This window comes from Bufo gargarizans, chromosome 4 (genome assembly GCF_014858855.1).
Source record: "Bufo gargarizans isolate SCDJY-AF-19 chromosome 4, ASM1485885v1, whole genome shotgun sequence".
NCBI lineage: Eukaryota > Metazoa > Chordata > Amphibia > Anura > Bufonidae > Bufo > Bufo gargarizans.
The window spans coordinates 427,106,031-427,120,300 of record NC_058083.1 but is presented as its reverse complement, the minus strand read 5'-3'; positions in this window follow the sequence as shown (position 1 = coordinate 427,120,300).

Here is a 14,270-nt window from a genome sequence, read left to right as displayed (position 1 = left end):
TTATCAGTCATGTTAATGCTCCGTGCCTCTGCAGTCTGCATCGGGTCTTGGCACTCTTTCACGGAGCGGATGCCACGCACGGCATCCACTCGTGTGAAACAGCCCTTAGACTCTTAACAGGGCATCCATCTCTAATGCATTATAAGCTGCTAGGCTGTACAGAGATAGGTAGGACTGCAATTTAGCGCACCTGTGCCTACCCTTAACACATGGACCGTATCCTTATTCCTTTTCCTGCAGGTTATTAGTATCAACGTGCTAGCAGGATTAGGATTTAGTCCAGTCTGTGTTAGATGTAGCGGGTCAATACCTATCCTTGAGTACATCAGTCCAGTTTAGTGCCTGAAACTCACGAAAGTGATACACAGAATTTTTCCCATTGTAACCAGTTACTAATAAATACTTTATTATTTTCTTTTAAATATGTTCTTCAGGCAGTGCAATACGTATATATTCTTAAGTGAACGTACAACCTAGTATCTTTACCGTGTGAGACAATGAGTAAAGCCGTACCATACTATTCGGGTTTGTACTGTACATTAGTGTCCGGGGCCCGAGCTTGAACACAGACATTGGTGCGAAAGTCCGTGTTGGTTATTCGGATTTTAAATAAAGCTTGTTGAAAGGCTGCAGCGCAATTTAGTTGTGGCATGGCTGTGATTGTCCGGCGCATGTGACCCTGCATGCATAAATGCTGGATCACATGTTGTGACGCCATTCTACTCTAACTAGTGTAAGGACAGGTCACTGAAGGACAGTGTTACGCTTTTATTGTTTTTAATAACTCTGGGGTTGACCTATAGGCATTTATGTGGCTTGCAATACAATACATTTGCACCAGTGACACAGAAATACAATACTTAGGCTACTTTCACACTTGCGTTCAGAGCGGATCTGTCTGGTATCTGCACAGACGGATCCGCTCCTATAGTGCAGACGATGGTATCCATTCAGAACGGATCCGTCTGCATTATATTTCTGAAAAACATCTAAGTCTAATTGTTAGTCAGACATATCCGTCCTGACTTTGCATTGAAAGTCAATGGGGGACGGATCAGCTTGAAATTGCACCATATTGTGTCAACGTCACACGGATCCGTCCCCATTGACTTACATTGTAAGTCTGGATGGATCCGTTTGGCTCCGCATGGCCAGGCAGACACGAAAACGCTGCAAGCTGCGTTTGGGTGTCTGCCTCCTGAGCAGAACGGAAGCGAAACAGAGCGATACTGATGCATTCTGAGCGGATCCTTATCCACTAAGAATGCATTGGGGATGTACGGATCCATTCGGGGCCGCTTGTGAGAGCCTTCAAACGGAACTCACAAGCGGAACCCCAAACGCAAGTGTGAAAGTAGCCTTACTCGGGCTGTTCAGTCTGTGGGAGACCTGTAGGGATTTTTTGTCGGTGCAATACTACTCCTTTGCACCAGTGACCCAGAAATACCTAATTGTGCTATTAATTCTGTGAGAGTGACCTAAAGCCATTTTTTGGGTTCCAAACTCTGCATTTTCATCTGTCTTGGATATTTTGGGAGATTTAATCAGTCTGTTAATAGTGTTGGTGACATAAAACAATTTTGGGGGTTCAGAACACCACATTTTTATCTGTCTGGCTGTTATAGGAGATTTAATCAGTCTGTTAATTGCGGCGGTGACATAAATCAATTTTGTGAGTTCAGAACACCGCATTTTTATCTGTCGTAAGGCTCTCACACGAATGGATGCCGTGCAGGTAAATAACTCAAGTATGAACTCAGCCTTACAGGTCAATGTTAGCGCCAAGAAGAGGCACACTCCTTTTATACCGTTGTCAGCTGATTCCATATAGATGTCTACAGAACTTGTTCTATTAAATGCTTATACAAGTAGAGCCACCAACAAAGTGGATAGGGTGTCAGAAGCAAGTTTGTGTTGACGTCACAGAAATTTTTGCCCCTCCTCTGATCTGTCAGAACAATAATCCCCCAAAAATGGATCCTGTCCGTGGAGCAAATGAGGTGCAGAACAGCGTGACACCACCATGCCCTGCAGATGTGGTATGCTGGAGGGGCACTATGAATTGTCCCTGCAGTGGAGGCTGAGGACACTTTGGAGGATGAGGAGGCAAAGGTGGACATTGTCGCAGGACCAATGGCATGACAACGCTGAGGTGGAAGTGGCGTCACCTGGCCAAGTTCCTGGTGTGGCTGTGACCACATTCATCCAGTGGGCCATAAAGAACATGCAATGCCCCTGACCCTAGTTACAGCTCCACACGTCAGAGCTGCCGTGCACTTTGCCAGATACCGACAGGCTCAAAGTCTTGCCCACCTTCTGTTTTACATGCATGGGCAGGGCTGGTGCTGCCTTTTTGGCAAAGAAATGACGGCTTGGTACTCTCCACCTCTGCTTGGCACAAGCCATCAGTTCTTTGAAAGGCGCAGAGTCCACCACTTGAAAAGGGAGGGGCTGCAACACCAACAACTTGGCCAGGAGCACGTTCAGCTTCTGCGCCATTGGATGAGTGCATAAATACTGTTGTCTCTTGGCAATTGCTTCAATGATCGATCGAGTAGGAGGACGAGGAGCAGGAGCATCAGGAACGGTAGATGATGCTAAGGACAGACAGCTCCCTTCGGCTGAGGTGGTGGAGCCTTGACTGCCTGAAATCGGTTGCATGCCACTGCGTTACTGCGGCAGGCTGGACCACCACATCAGAGCCACGGTTTTCCCAGGCCACTTTATGGTGAAGCTGCATATGTTGACGTAGGGCTGGCACCTTGGCCATGCTTCACCTTCTGCCCACAGATTCTACATATGGCCATGTTCTCCTCCGGTGGCTTAAGAAAAAACTGCCACACCGCTGAGTAGGTGATTTTACCCCCAACCCTATGCACTGACTAACTGCTACTGCCGATGCCTCCGTGAACCCGTGCACCGCTACTTCCCAGGCAGGTAAGCTCCTGCCAAGCAGGTGGTCTACCCCGGGCTCTCCTGGCCATGCTAGCGACTTGCTGGCTCCCCCGCTGCCTCACAGGCAAGCTGCCACCCTCTTCTCCTGATCATGAAGCCCCTTCATCAGAGGGGGTGAAAAAGTGATGACGTAGGTTTGGTGTGTCGCTCCTCCCTCTGACCATTCTATCCCGCCACACTATGCAAGACACGAGCCTTTCTATCTGAAATGTGGGACGCCCCCACTTCTGGGCCCTTTGCGTTCTGCTGGACTGGACTCTCGGTGGATCCCTTGCATATGTCTGCCTTGTCTGGCGGTGTCTGCTTGCTGCCTCGCTCGCAGACGGGGCGGTCACCCTTCCTTCTGATGTTTCAGTCTCCAATGCTTCCTGCCGCCTCCTTCGTTGGATCTTCGGTGTCGGCTGGGACCTGGTTACAGGTTTGAAGTTTGAAGTATCGAATATATTTTGCTTCATGTCCTCCTCTGCCTCCATGTTTGACCCCTCCTCCTCCATGCCCTGTGTAATGGTTTTCTCGATCTCCCCGCTTCGTCTATTCATTTATAGGGAATATGGAACAGAAGGTTAAAATTTCTCAACGTTATAAAGTGTTGCTTAAAACACGATTTAATAATACACATTCTCCGGGATAAAAGGCTTGGCAAATTGTCTGGGAATTTTCCTTGAAGATTGCGTTTTGGATCAATTTAATATTTTGCACCGAATATATATCACACCTTTATGGCGTAATAAATGTGGTTTAAAGGGAATCTGTCACTAGCAATTTACCCTATTTTTTTTTTTTTTCATGAATCCATGTTTAATAGAGTACCTTTTTTCCATCTGTCTTGTTCTTTTTATTGTGAGTCTTGTCATTTCTTCAAAAAATCGATTCTTATGATATGCAAATGATGCTGTAAGGAGCCCAGAGGGGCGTTATTCTTTCTCCACAGTGCCCAGGAACGCCCCTCTGAAGTGCCGTGCCGGCCTAAATTTGAAAACTTTCATCTAAATCTCCTCCCAGAGGCACGGCTAAGTGCTCAACACACACACCCCCCCCCCCAGCAAACACCCCGATCCTCCTCTCGCCGGCATCCCAAATCCCGCGCAGGCGCAGTGCGAGAGGAGGATCGGGGTGTTTGCCGCAGAGCGCGGCGCTGGGGGGGGTGTTGAGCACTTAGCCGCGCCTCTGGGAGGCGATTTAGATGAACTTGCAGGCATTATTAGTTTTCAAATTTAGGTGGGCATGGCACTTCAGAGGGGCGTTACTGGGCACCGTGGAGAAAGAATAACGCCCCTCTGGGCTTTTTACAGCGTCATTTGCATATCAGAAGAATCAATTTTTTTGAAGAAATGACAAGACTCACAATAAAAAGAACAAGACAGATGGAAAAAAGGTACTCTATTAAACATGGATTCATGAAAAAAAAAAAAGGTAAATTGCTAGTGACAGATTCCCTTTAAGGGATACTTCTAATTTTCCACGGTCTGATTTATCTGGGGCGGATCACTTGTATATGTTTTGGTCATGTATAGAGTTGAAACAATATTGGAGGGCAATTTATAATTTTATTATGTGAGAATTAAAAGTGGAGATTCCGTTTACGGTGGAATGTTGGGTACTGAGTGACCTCACCAAGGTAGAATATCCAAAATATAAAAGGATTCTTTTGATTAAAATAATGTTCTTGGCGAGACTTTTCATTGCTAGGGTTTGGTTTTCTTGAAATACTCCAAGTATTTTTTCATGGGTTAACCTGATTAATAAGATTAAGAGATATGGAAACATTCTATATAAGCAAAGAAATACTGAGGAAAAATGGACAAAAATTTGGAGAGGATGGAAGTTTTAAGGTTTTCCTGCCTACACTCCCTCATTATCCCCCCCTTTTTCACTTATTGATGGGGGGGGGGGCGGATGCATCACAAGGGAGAGGGTTGGTTGGGTATGAACAGGGGGGTAGGGTTTATTAGGGCAAAAAGAATATAGTAATATTTTGTTTTGGGTGAATTGTATTGCTTCAATTTCTAATAAAAAAAATGTTGCATATCACACACTGAGAGTGAAAGGAGCAGGATTCATGGTTATAAGGGAAAATAATAGCATTCTGAATACAGAATGCATAGTAAAACAGCGCTGGAGGGTTTAAATTTTTTTTTTAAATAATTTAACTCACCTTAATCCACTTGATCGCGCAGCCGGCATCTCTTCTGTCTTCTTTCGTTGCTGTGTGCAGGACCTCACTCCGGTCATCACATGATCCATCACATGATCTTTTTCCATCATGTGATGACGGGAGTGACGTCACCACAGGTACTGTTCCTGCACACAGCAAAGAAAGAAAACAGAAGAGATGCCGGCTGCGCGATCAAGTGGATTAAGGTGAGTTAAATTATTTTTAATTTTTTTTAACCCCTCCAGCGCTATTTTACTATGCATTCAGAATGCTATTATTTTCCCTTATAACCATGTTATAAGGGAAAATAATAATGATCAGGTTTCCATCCCGATCGTCTCCTAGCAACCGTGCGTGAAAATCGCACCGCATCCGCACTTGCTTGCGGATGCTTGAGATTTTCATGCAACCCCATTCATTTCTATGGGGCCTGCGTTACGTGAAAAACGCACAAAATAGAGCATGCTGCGATTTTCACGCAACGCACAAGTGATGCGTGAAAATCACCGCTCATGTGAACAGCCCCATAGAAATGAATGGGTCGGGATTCAGTGCGGGTGCAATGCAATCAACTCACGCATTGCAGTTGCGCAGAATTCTCGTCCGTGTGAAAGGGGCCTAAGAGTTACAAGGTGGAAAAAGCAGGGTCCCCAGCAGCACAGAGTATTTCAGGAGTGTGCTGGTTGTGTTGGAAGGGACAGACAGGATTACTGGTTCTCAAAAAAGCTTAGAATCAAAGTTGAAAAATATATGGCATCAGAGGTTTGTGAGGATGCCATCACAATAGGACGGGTACGCCATCCAGGATGTATATGTGGGCGACATGCAGAATATAACCAGGAAACAGAATGAAGAACGGGGACAATTCGATCTGATAATTGCAGTAGTCCTTGTAATGACTTATCTGTGGTTAACCCGCACTGAAAAGGCCTTTATTTGGGCAGTGGACAACAGTTTTTTGACTTTCCACAATTACTCAATAAAGTGTTACCTAAGACAGGAGAGAATCGGACAGTCTTCTGGTTATTCGAGAACGTGGATGTGATGGAGAAAGCATTCCAAAAAACAATTTCTCTCCACCTGGAGGCAAATCCAGTCAAGATTGATGCAAGTGCGGTATCGGCTGCTCATCTAGGGAACCCGGCTTGGCATGAACAGGCCTCTAGTAGCTACAGCCAATGAGAAGACAAAGCTTCAAGAGTGCTTGAAGCCCAGAATAGTTGCGAAGTTCATCAAGATTCAAACCATAACTACCAGCCCCTGGTCTCTTCATCAGGAAAAACATCACGAGTTTCCAGTTATCATGGATGGGAAGTAGGATATCCTGTGGTGAACAGAGATGGAGAGGGTCTTCGGATTCACCCTGCACTATACAGATGTCTCAGAAATAAACCACTGCTCCCGACAGACGCTCCTGGGACGGTCATCCGGCATCTATCCGCCATCCGGCATCTATCTACACGACAAAAAGGGCTTTAGAACATAAAACTGCACTGCTGAACGGCAAATATATTTTATTTGGCCACTAATACACAACAAAAAGGGCTTTAGAACGTAAAACTGCAATGCTGAACGATAAATATATTTTTCTTTTGCCACTGATACACAACAAAAAGGGCTTTAGAACATTTAACTGCACCGCTAAACGGCAATTATATTTTTATTTTGCCACTAATACACAACAAAAATGGCTTTATAACATAACTGCACTGCTGAACAGCAAATATATTTTTCTTTTACCACTGTTATATGTTCTAAAGCCCTTTTTTCATGTATCTACACCGCTAAACAGCAAATATATTTTTATTTTGCCACTAATACACAACAAAAAGGGCTTTAGAACATATAACTGCACCACTGAATGGAAAATATATAATTTTTTGGGGCACTAATACACTACAAAAAGGTGTTAAAAACATAACTGCACCGCTAAACGGCACATAGGCCCCTTATTTTTTCCACTTATACATGCCACAGAAGGCTTTAAAACTGCTGAACGGCAAATATATTTTTATTTTGCCACTGATACATGACAAAAGGGGCTTTAGAACATATAACTATACCGCTGAACGGCAAATATATATATTTTTTAAACTAATACACAACAAAAAGGGCTTTAGAACATATAACTGCACTGCTAAATGGCAAATATGTTTTTATTTTGAGACTATTAGACAACAAAAAGGTCTTTAGAACATATAACTAAACCGGTAAAAGGCAAATATATTTTATTTTACCACTAATACCCGACAAAAAGGGCTTTAGAACATATAACTAGAGTTGAGCGGACACTTGGATGTTTGGGTTCGACGGGTTTGGCCGAACTTGAGAAAAAAGTTTGCGTTCGGGACCCGAACTTGACCCCGAACCCCATTGAAGTCAATGGGGACGCAAAATTTTGAGCACTAAAATGGCTGTAAAAATGTCATGGAAAGGGCTAGAGGGCTGCAAATGGCATACAAATGTGGTTAATAGCATGGCAAGTGTTCTGCAAACAAATGTGGATAGGGAAATGACTTTAAATAACATAAAATACGTAAAAATAAAAAATAATGTTGTTCTAGGAGGACGAGGTCCATATGGAGTAGGAGGTTAAGGAGGTGGTGGATGTGGCAGTGTAGGTGGAAGCGGCGGTGGAGGAGGAGGTAGCCTACACTGCTTTTTGGTTTTAAATTTTATTTTTAAAATTAGGATACACCACAAAACATTGGGAAATATAACCTGTGATAACTAGAGATGTCGCAAACATAAAATTTTCCGTTCGCAAACGGAGAACGCAAATTTCTGCAAATGTTCGTGAACCGGGCGAACCGCCATTGACTTCCATAGGCAGGCAAATTTTAAAACCCACAGGGACTCTTTCTAGCCACAGTAGTGATGGAAAAGTTGTTTCAAGGGGACTAACACCTGGACTGTGGCATGCTGGAGGGGGATCCATGGCAAAACTCCCATGGAAAATTGCATAGTTGATGCAGAGTTGGATTTTAATCCATAAAGGGCATAAATCACCTAACAATCCTACATTTGTTGGAACAACATGGTTTAAAACATCCAGTGTGTGTATGATCAGGTATGATGTTGTATCGATCAGGTAGTGTAAGGGTTATGCCCGCTTTACAGACATTGACAGACCAAACTCCCCTTTTAATGCACCGCAAACAACCGCAAACAGTCCATTTGCCCAACAGCAAACTTCCCATTTGCACAAGGTTGGATACCAAGCTAGCCATGTCCCGTTGATGTCATTGAAGGTTTCTTCCTCCACCCAGCCACGTACAACACCAAGGGTCCCCGAAAGGTGAATTTAATTGATTTTTCAAATGGGGAGATGGTTAAAAAAAAACGCTGGCTCCCTCCCCTTTGTTTAAATCCACGCCACAGTCACTGCATCTGCGCCGGGCAATTTTCTGTCACACCCGATATGAGTGGTATTTTCTGTAGTACTATTCTTATCAGTTTAATCCCTGTTACGTAGCGTACCCAATCTGGGGTCCATTTATTAAATTGATTTTTAAAACGGGGAAATGGTTAAAAAAACGTTGGCTCCCTCTCCTATGTTTGAATCCACACCACGGTCACTGCGTCTGCGCCGTGCAATTTACTGTCACACCCAATATGAGTGGTATTTTCTATAGTACTATTCTCATCAGTTTAATCCCTGTTACGTCCCCTATCCGGGGACGTGTGTTGAATTGATTAATCATTGTCGAATTAACGACATCCTGAAATAATTTTGTTCTGAGCTCTGTACTTGCTTTGTATTGGAATTGATGGGGATTTTTAAAATTGTCAGCATTATTTTAATAAACTATTAAGAGAATTTATAATGATTTTTTTATTTTATGTATTAAAAACCCATACAACTTAAAAAAAAAATAATAATAATGTTTTTCCTATGAAAAATTATCCAGCCGATCTCTTTTAGTCTGATCATAATGAAGCAACGGCCTTATCTGGGGTGTGGCAACATTGCCAACACACTCATAGAGGTGATGATCGCTTCATTGTGATATGCAAGCCCCTTCACCACAACAAGGTACCGATCACGAAGGGGAATTGACACATGTATGTGCCTTTTTTTGTTTTGTTTATGCAGCCACAGTGCAGCACTAGAGGCCAGAAAAATTAGGCATGTACACATGCATGAAAAACTAGGTATTGTTGCAGCCGCTGCTGTAGCAGCGGCCAGAAAAATGGATGTTTTCCAGGCAGAAAGGTGACTAAAACATTGCGGCTTGAACACTAGTTGGTGGTGGAGAATTCACAAAAGTCATCCTGTATGCAGACATTAAATACAGCAGCGTGGGGACCAGTTTGAGGCCAAAGCATGTCATCAGGCCTTTTGTTAGTCAAACGTATCCCCCACTGTCAGTCCCTTCGGGATCCATGCCTCATTCATCTTAATGAAGGTGAGGTAACAGTTTTTTGACCAAGGCGTCTTCTTTTGTGAAGTGACAATGCCTCCTGCTGCACTGAAGGTCCTTTCTTACAGGACACTTGAAGCGGGGCAGGCCAGAAGTTCTATCGCAAACTGGGATAGTTCAGGCCACAGGTCAAGCCTGCACACCCTGTAGTCAAGGGGTTCATCGCTCCTCAGAGTGTCGATATCTGCAGTTAAGGCGAGGTAGTCTGCTACCTGTCAGTCGAGTCGTTCTCTAAGGCTGGATCCTGAAGGACTGTGGCGATGTGTAGGACTGAAAAAGCTCTGCATGTCCTCCATCAACAACACATCTGTAAAGCGTCCTGTCCTTGCCGCCGTGGTCGTGGTAGGAGGAGGATTACTTTCCCCTCTTCCCCTGTTAGATTCCCGTTGTGCTGTGACATCCCCCTTATAAGCTGTGTAAAGCATATTTTTTAGTTTGGTTTTGAATTGCTGCATCCTTTCTGACTTTCGGTAATTTGGTAACATTTCCGCCACTTTCTGCTTATACCGGGGGTCTAGTAGCATGGCCACACAGTACAGGTCGTTCTCCTTCATCCTTTTTATACGAGGGTCCCTTAACAGACATGACAGCATGAAAGACCCCATTTGCACAAGCTTGGATGCCGAGCTACTCATTTCCCGTTCCTCGTCCTCACTGATGTCATTGACGGTCTGTTCTTCCCCCCAGCCACGTACAACACCACGGGTCCCAGATAGGTGACAACAACAAGCAGCCTGGGATGCCTGCTGTGGTTGGTCTTCCTCCTCCTCAAAGCCACATTCCTCCTCTGACTCCTCTTCCTCATACTCCTCTTCCAGCGTTGCCGCAGGTCCGGCAAGCGATGATGACAAGGCTGTTTCTGGTGGTGATGGTGACGACAACTCTTCCTCTTCCTCTTCACGCTCATCTACAGCCTGATCCAGCACTCTTCGCAGGGCACTCTCCAGAAGAAAACAAATGGGATGAGGTCGCTGATGGTGCCTTCGGTGCGACTAACTAGGTTTGTCACCTCCTCAAAAGGACGCATAAGCCTACAGGCATTTCACATGAGCGTCCAGTAACATGGCAAAAAAATTCCCAGCTCCGCAGAGGCTGTCCTAGCACCCCGGTCATACAAATACTCGTTGACGGCTTTTTCTTGTTGGAGCAGGCGGTCGAACATTAGGAGTGTTGAATTCCAACGTGTCGGGATGTTGTATTTTAAGCGCCTCACTGGCATGTTGTTTCGGCGCTGAATGTCTGAAAAGTGCGCCATGGCCGTGTAGGAGCGCCTGAAATGACCATACACCTTCCTGGCCTGCTTGAGGACATCCTGTAAGCCTGGGTACTTAGACACAAAGCGTTGTACGATGAGATTCAACACATGTGCCATGCACGGCACATGTGACAACTTGCCCAAATTCAATGCCATCAACAAATTGCTTCCATTGTCACACACCACTTTGCCGATCTCCAGTTGGTGCTGGGTCAGCCACTGATCCACCTGTGCGTTCAGGGCGGACAGGAGTGCTGGTCTGGTGTGGCTCTCTGCTTTCAGGCAAGTCAACCCCAAGACAGAGTGACACTGTCGTATTCGGGATGTGGAATTGCCCCTGGGGAGCTGGGGGGATTCAGTTGATGTGCAGCCAGACGCCGCAGCAGAAGAGGACTCAGCCGAGAAGGTTATAGAAGAGGATGGAGTAGGAGGAGTAGAGGAGGTGACAGTAGGCCTGCCTGCAAGTCGTGGTGGTGTCACCAACTCCGCTGCAGAGCCACGCATTCCATGCTTGGCAGCCGTCAGCAGGTTGACCCAATGCGCAGTGTAGGTGATATACCTGCCCTGACCGTGCCTTGCAGACCAGGTATCAGTGGTCAGATGGACCCTTGCCCCAACACTGTATGCCAGAGATGCCATGACTTCCTTTTCAATCACTGAGTAGAGGTTTGGGATTGCCTTTTTTGAAAAAAAAATTCATCTGGGTACCTTCCTCTGTGGTGTCCCAATAGCGAAAATTTTTTGGAAGGCCTCAGACTCCACCAGCTGGTATGGTTAAAGCTGGCGGGCTAAGAGTTCCATCAAGCCAGCTGTCAGACGCCGGGCAAGGGGGTGACTCTGTGACATTGGCTTCTTATGCTCAAACATTTCCTTTACAGACACCTGACTGTGGGCAGATGAGATGGAACTGCTGAAGGTTGAGAGGGGGCAAGGAGGACAGCAGTGGTTGACGTGGCTGAAGATGCTGGACCAGGAGGAGGATGGTGGCTTTGAGCTTGTGTGCTGCTTCTACTCGTCATCATGTGTTGATCCCATAGGCGTTTGTGATGTGAGATCATGTGCCTTTGCAAAGAAGTTGTACCTAGGTGGGTGTTCGATTTCCCACGACTCAGTTTCTTTTGGCACAGGTTGCAAATGGCATCGCTGTTGTCAGAGGCAGACAGACAAAAAAAATGCCACACTGCTGAGCTTAGCAATGACGGCATTCTTGTGGTGGCAACAGCATGCGTTGATTGGCGTGCCGTCTGGCTGACCCCGGGTGCCGATACATGCTATCTGACTGTGCCACTAGCTCCTTGCGGCGACCTCCCCCTGCTTCCAACTTATCTCCTCCTTCTCTCTGTCTCCCCATCTGAACTTTCCCCCTCTTCTTCTTCTCTTCAAGCAGGCACCCACGTGGCATCCGCAGACACATCGTCATCATCAACCACTTCACTTGTATCTGACACCTCAGCAAAGGAAGCAGCAGCGGGTGCAACATCATCATCATCATCACACTGTACATCCATGTGTGTAATGCTGCCTGACTGAGACATATCCCTGTTATCTACATCCTCTGGCAATAATAGTTGCGCATCACTAATTTCATCCAACTGAGGTGTAAATAACTCCTCAAGTGAAGCGGCTGTGGTGGCTGTGATGGTAGTGGTGGTGTTGGCGGCGGGCGGGAGAGTGGTGACCAAAGCTGAGCTGGAGGAGGATGGTGCATCAAGGTTCTTAGCGGAAGCTGTTGAAGATTGGGTGTCCTGTGTAAGCCAGTCAACTATTTTCTCTGAATTTTTTGGGTTCAGGGTACATGGCCTCTGAACACTGGTCATTATTCCAGGGCCAGTGGAAATCACAGCACCACGACGGCCCCTTCGGGGTGGCCTGCCTCTGCCTATAATTTTTTTTTTTAGATAAGTGGTACTATGCGTGCAAGGTACTTTGCCACCCTATATAAGTGGTGGGCAGTGGGCACAGTACAGTCTGTGTGGGCCTGACACACACGGGCTTGCAAATGTGATTATATCACAGAAATATTTTATATATATATTTTTTTTTATCTGCAAGGTATTTGAGTGAATGACACCCTGTAACGGTATGAGTGGAGGCCTAGCCATTGGCCACAATACAGTCTGTGTGGGCCTGACACACATGGGCTTGCAAATGTGATTATATCACAGAAATATTTTAAATATAATTTTTTTTTTATCTGCAAGGTATTTGAGTGAATGACACCCTGTAACGGTATGAGTGGAGGCCTAGCCACTAGCCAGTGGCCACAGTACAGTCTGTGTGGGCCTGACACACACGGGCTTGCAAATGTGATTATATCACAGAAATATTTTAAATAGATTTTTTTTTTATCTGCAAGGTATTTGAGTGAATGACACCCTGTAACGGTATGAGTGGAGGCCTAGCCAGTGGCCACAGTACAGTCTGTGTGGGCCTGACACACACGGGCTTGCAAATGTGATTATATCTAGGGATGTCCCGAATAGTTCACCGGCGAATAGTTCCCGGCGAACATTGCTTGTTCGCGTTCGCCGCTGCGTGCGAACATATGCGATGTTCGGTCCGCCCCCTATACATCATCATTGAGTAAACTTTGACCCTGTACCTCACAGTCAGCAGACACATTCCAGCCAATCAGCAGAAGACCCTCCCTGCCAGACCCTCCCACCTCCTGGACAGCATCCATTTTAGATTCATTTGGAAGCTGCATTCACAGTGAGAGTAGGGACAGTGCTGCTGCTGCTGATTCAATAGGGAAAGCGTTAGCTAGGGCATTGTTCTGTGTCCACAGATTCATCTGCTGTAAGGACAGCATCCTGACAGCAACCCAAAAAGCCCTTTTCAGGGCTGGTACATCAGTGTGTTTTTTTAAATATATATATATATATATATATATATATTGCAGTTGCCTGGCTGCCTGTGTGCGAGAGGTTGCAGGCTCAGGCACAGACAGCACGTGCACACCATTCATACAGGGTGTGACAGAAAATACCTCGCAGATAAAAAAGAAAAATATATTTAATATTTTTCAGTGACATAATCAAATTTGCAAGGCCCACAGACTGTATTGTGGCCACTGGCTAGTGGCTAGGCCTCCACTCATACCGTTACAGGGTGTCATTCACTCAAATACCTTGCAGATAAAAAAAATTATATTAAAAAATTTTCTGTGATATAATCACATTCGCAAATTGCAAGGCCGTGTGTGTCAGGCCAACAGAGACTGTATTGTGGCCATTGGCTAGGCCTCCACTCATACCGTTACAGGGTGTCATACACTCAAATACCTTGCAGATAAAAAAAAAATCTATAAAAATGTTTTCTGAGACACAATCACATTTGCAAATTGGAAGGCCGTGTGTGTCAGGCCCACACAGACTGTATTGTGGCCACTGGCTAGGCCTCCACTCATACCGTTACAAGATGTCATTCACTCAAATACCTTGCAGATAAAAAAAAATTATATGAAAAAAAATTCTGGGAT